The following is a 6,000-nucleotide window of genomic DNA, read 5'->3' as shown; positions in this document are numbered from 1 at the left end:
AAAAAGTAGAAGTCATGAGTTTACTATACACTATCACGTTTCTTTCTTTTCACAAATTCACTGGAATATTTTTTTTTCCCTTTCAAATCGTTTTTCTTCTATTTTTACCTGAAAATACTCTATTCCAGATCAAATCATTTCGATAAAAATTAAGGTTAAGATCGACTACTATACACTTAACCTTTCGATAAAAAGGAAACTCTTTGCATTTTTTTGAGAGCTTTTATAAAATTGTTTGAAATATTAGGGGGGGGGAGCGATATGTGTTTGAGGTAGGGGTAACTCTTTCTATAGTCAGTATTGCGAATCAACGTTATAAAATATTCTCTCCGTAAAATCACTCATTGTTGAGGGAAAAAAATAATTTTTTTTTCCTATTTCTTTTTTAATAACTATAAACCGCACGAGAAAAAGTAATAGTCTAGTGAGTTGTGGACCAGACGCACGACGAACATTGTAATTAATTAACAGTACGTTTCAAAGTTTACCCTTTATAAAAATCCCCAGAAACCGTGAAGCTTAAAATAAAAGTTTTTCCCTGACGCGCTTTCTCTCCCTCTCTTGTTTTCTCTCTCTTTCTCTCTCTTCATAAACGTTGATTTTTGAAACGTAGTTAGATTCATGTAATTTTAACGTCAGTTTTAAACAATTTCAAATTTTACTTTTAATTATAAATACACTGAATCAAATTGCAAAATAGTCCTTGAATTAATTTTGTAAATAATTAAATTAATTTTCTACCTATTATTAAGTGTTGGAACACTTAGTGAGTGGTCAATTATCAACAGTGACCGATTGAACAGTCCCTCTCTCTCTCTTACTCTCTCCCTTTTTCTCTCTTACTCATAGAATCGCTTCCTCTCTCTCTCACTCTCTATGGTTTGGCTCACATCGTGGAAAATGAAACATAACGGGCTGTCGAGGGGGCTTTTAGCCAGAAATAATCGATGAGCAAGCGCTCACTGGAAATGCAAAGCGGCCTAGTATAATGCGCGGTCAAAGCAGAGCGAAAACAGTAATCCATCAATACATCCGGGGATCCGATGGGCTTCCATCACTAATCACTAATTAGTCAATTAGTTCACGCAATTTTGCTAATAACAGGTGCACCTGCTGCTATTGCTTCGTTGACGCATTCAACTTTGCATCGAATATATATTATATATATATATATATTTATGTTTACATCTATATATATATAGAGGATATTATTCACAAAATTCATGTCTGGTATTTAGATATTGCCAACGTAATGTAATTAGTAGTGTTTCTATAAACTTAACACCTTTTCGCATATGAAACAAGCTCTGATGATGATGATCAGTGTCTGTCCTTCTAAACAATACTCTTTCAATATATATATATATATACAATGCAATTCATTATATTACAAATTGAATGATTCGATTCGCCTACTTTCATACTTTTCTGTTATTGTTCTATTTTATATTTTAAAAATATAGGTGAAGTTTAATAGTAGGAGGAGCAAAAAGGGTCGGAACGAAAAGATGGTCGGTTTTAAGGGTGGGATTATATTTATAGTATAGTAATGTATTCGGGATTAAATAATGGGATAGGCAAAGTGGGCGGAGCCAACGAAAAAGGGTGGTTTTAAGGCTGGGGCTATATTTATAGGAGGATAATGTAGGCGGGGTTAATAGTGGAATGGACAAAGTGGGAGAAGCCAACAAAAAAAGGGTAGTTTTAAGGGTGGGGCTACATTAATGGGAGGATAATGTAGCCGTGGTTAAATGATGTGAGAGGCAAAGTGGGCGGAGTCAACGAAAAAGGGGCGGTGATTTATTTGTGGGAAGGTAATGTAGGCATGATTAAGTAATGGGAGGGGTAAAGTGGGCGGAGTGAAAGAAAAAGGAGTGGTTTTAAGGGCGGGGCTATATTTATAGGAGGGTAATGTAGGCGTGGTTAATAGTGGGTTGGGAAAGGGGCAGAGCCAACGAGAAAGGGGTGTTTTCAAGGGCGTGGCTATATTTATGGGAGGGTAATGTAGGCGGGGTTAATAGTGGGTGGAACAAAAAAGGCGGAGTTAAATTCATGGGAGTGTAATGTAGGCGGGGTTACATAATGGGAGGAGCAGAATGGGCCTATCCAAAGAAAAAAACGTGGTGTTTAAAGTAGAACTAAACTAAGAGGTATTGTAAACGGCCTTAAATAATGTAAGAAATAGCAATATTAAGAAACAATTTAAAGAACTAAAAATAAATCTATATGAACGCATTAAAATGAAAAAAAATGAAAAATGAAAATTGTGCCGTTTATGAAAATATTTTATACTAATTTATAAATTATTTGTCATTGGATTTATTAAAATTCTAGTGTCAATTGATATTAGTATAATATTTAAAAGGAGGTATTTTTGGTAAATATATGAGATATGCTCAATTTCATGATTAATAATCAAAATGATTTCCATAATTAGTATATATATGGAATTCTACGACTTCTAATTAGTGTATATATTTGTGTGTGGATATATATTTACCAGGTGTGCCTCCCCGGGTTTATATTAAAATCGCCAACATTAACATATTCAATATTGACATAAGTGACATTGATCTCTTTTAATGTTGATTCGTTGAAAATCTATTTTCATTAACTCCCCAAAGCTTAATTTTTGTTTGAAAAAGAATCTTTTTTTTTCTAAATTAAAATTCCAAGTATAAAAGTGAAATCATTTAATCACTAAAATGAATTTAATAAAAATTATGAAACTTTATGGTTTTTTGAATTCAATTTAAGAGAACAATTAAAAGAAAAAGTGGGTTGCAAAAAAAGAAAAAAAATTAAATTTTTGATGAAATCGAAATGAAGTCGTCGTCGTCGTCTCCCGTGTGATTTCAGTATAGCGTTGGTTAAGTTCTTAAAGAGATAGAAAGAAAGAGAGAGAGAGAGAGAGAGATAGAACGTTGAGAAAATGTAATGTTAAAAGGGGAGCTCAGAACGATGGGATAGGAGGTCGCGGAAAGCTTCGTTAAAAAGTTAGCGACGCCTGGGGACGCCCCGAGACGCCCATCGAAATCGGGAAGGCGTTCGCGCGCGAAAAGCAGACGCTAAAGTGAAATACGAAGTACTTAAGTCCCCTGAACTTTACAAGGCAAAAGGGAGAACGAGCTTAAGTTACTATCTTCTTACCTGGCGTGTGCACATCTTCTTCTTAAATATATATATATATTTTATTTCGACATCCAAAGACTGCTTTTCGACATTTTCACATAGCGCGTGAAAGGGAAAATAAATTTTATAAATTAAGAGACGCATTTAAAAATAAATTTTGGAAAACCGACGATTTAAAAATTTTAACACGTGTTTATATTCATTTTTTATTTTGAAAGAATTTATATAAAAAAAATTTTAGAAGAGACAAGTTACGATTTTTTTTAACTTGAATATTTATAAATTTATTTAGTTTTAAAAATTTAGTGTAGTTATTTAGATTTTCGTAAAATTAAATTAATTTTCTTGAATGTTGACAGAATCTCATTAACGGCTACTTTTTTTAGTGTTGAATTTTAGGTACCGCCTACTTTTTGGTTTCTGCCGAGTCTAAAGTAACGCCTACTTTTAGTTACCGTCTACTTACTATTGATGCCTAAATCTTAGGCCCCGCCTACTTTTGGTTACTATTAAATTTAAGGTTCCGCCTACTTTCGATTTTTGTCGAATCTAAAGTAACGCCTACTTTCGTTTAGAGCCCAATTTCAATCTTTACTGAGTTTAAATTAACACTTACTATTAGTCATCGCCTACTTTCTATTACTATTCAATGTTAAGTGACGCCTACTTTTAGATACCGCCTACTTTTACTTACCGCCAACTTTTAGATACTACCTACTTTTTGGTTCCGCCTTCTTTTAAGAACCTCCTATTTTACGTACCGCCTACTTTTAGATACTGCCTACTTTTAGGCACCGCCTACTTTAAGATACTACCTACCTTTAGGTACCGCCTACTTTAAGATACTACCTACTTTTATGTACCGCCTACTTTTAGGCACCGCCCACTTTTAGATACTATCTACTTTTAGGTACCGTATACTTGTGATTATCATTAATAGGCCCCGCCAACTTTCGGTTACACTCTCTTATTAACCTAATTATTACTTTTTACCAATTTTTTTTTTTTTTTTTTACTAATTTTCTTTACTTCTTTAATAAAAATTAAATATTATTTTATTCACTTGCAATTCGAATATGAACAATTTGTAAATTAATATTATTTAATTTTTTAACTATTTAGTGACTTTAAATAACAAGTTTGATAGGCAAATGGAAATAATTCACGTTAGAAAATGATTGGGGTGGATAATATTGACACGTCTCCCTTTTCACTGCACTGCACCTCACACCCTAAACCACCCTCTATTCGCCTCCCCCACCCTCACCCCTTTTCTCCCTCTCCACGTCTACAACAGTCGCCGCAGTTGCGGTTTACAGTATTTATTATTTACAACGTTGAATCCGAGGCCAAAGCTAAAACAAAGTTTTCTAGATAGGGCAAATAAAATGTCAATGGGTTTTTTTTTCATTTTCTCTCTCTCTCTCTCTCTCTCTGCTGGCATAAAATGAAAAACACTGATTGCAAATATTCACGTCAAATTGGCGCCTTTCAAACGTTCGGTTTTTTTTTTCAAAGAGTCACGGTGGGTGAGTGAAATAAAAACTCACTGCATCTGTCATCGAACGTTGATTTATTTCTGATGTAAATATTTTCTTTATTAAATATTTTTCACTTAATTGTTTCATTTTTCATTTCTTTTGTTTATATGTTTTTTTAAATATATTGTTTGCAATAGTTTATTATTATTATATTATTATTATTTAATTAATTTTCGTTTTATTTAATTTTATATTTTTTAATTATATAATTTACTCTAATTAAATAATAATTTTAAATTACTAAATGTTTCGTTAATAAATTGATTAATTAAATTTATTTTTCATTTATTAATGAAATTTTGGTGAGTTGAATTTTAAGATGATCGATGTCAAGAAATGTCGCCAGGTGGCGCTGATGCAGCTGGGTCACAATGAGGGACACATACACATACATATATTCACATACTCATACATTTTGAACGAATTATGACAAGCGCGGGGTTTTGAAGACGGGAGAGAGACTAATTACTAACCAAGTCCAGGGGAAATTTCGAGAAAATGTCTCGTCAAAGTGGAAACTTGACTAAACTGGCCTCCAGTGCCTGACACCATTGTTTCACAAGTTTCAAAAGTTTTGCACTTGACAAGATTGAGAGAAGCAATTTCGAGTTTTCGATTTCTTACCCTCGTCGTCTTATTTAAGAAATTAAAGAGACAAAGAGGGTTAAAAGAAAGAGAGAGAGAGAGGAAGATAATGATATTTCAATTTGTTTGTCTTTTTTTTCGATGCCATTTACCAAGAAAACTTTGTTTCAACATTCGCTTAATTTTAAAATTGAAATAATTTTTAATTGATGAACAATTTTTACATACCTAGATTGATTTAAAATTATTTTAATTACAATTAATACAATTTATACACAATTAATACCAAAATTAATTTTTTTATCCTAACAGTTTATTGGAATTTTGCGATAGTTAATAAAAGTTAATACACATGCGGCATAAACTTCTACTAGCAGGGTTGGGAACTATTTGAAAATTTAGATACCTAAAGATTAGTTCATAGAAAACTTAAAATCCTATCTAGGGATAGGGAAAACTAGTTTTAAAACTATTGTAAAAAGTGATTTAATACTAAAGATTAGTACACAACTTTTTAATCTGGGCTTTAAGAAACTATTGAATAATTAAAGGCTTATTCACATGATTCAAGTTTCATTTTCCGTTTTCTAATTATTCCTCATGAAGTGCAATTTATTAATAAAAAGAAATAAAAATAAAGGTTAGATCCCATTATTTTACCCAGAGTTGGGTACTATTGACAATAGACTGTTGCTAATAACTAAACGTTAATACACAGGGAATTTACACTACCACTCAGGGT

Source organism: Leptopilina boulardi, unplaced genomic scaffold, assembly GCF_019393585.1.
Source record: "Leptopilina boulardi isolate dan_hultmark-lab unplaced genomic scaffold, ZJU_Lbou_2.1 LbouV2_169, whole genome shotgun sequence".
In the NCBI taxonomy this organism is placed as follows: domain Eukaryota; kingdom Metazoa; phylum Arthropoda; class Insecta; order Hymenoptera; family Figitidae; genus Leptopilina; species Leptopilina boulardi.
This window is presented reverse-complemented; position numbering follows the sequence as displayed.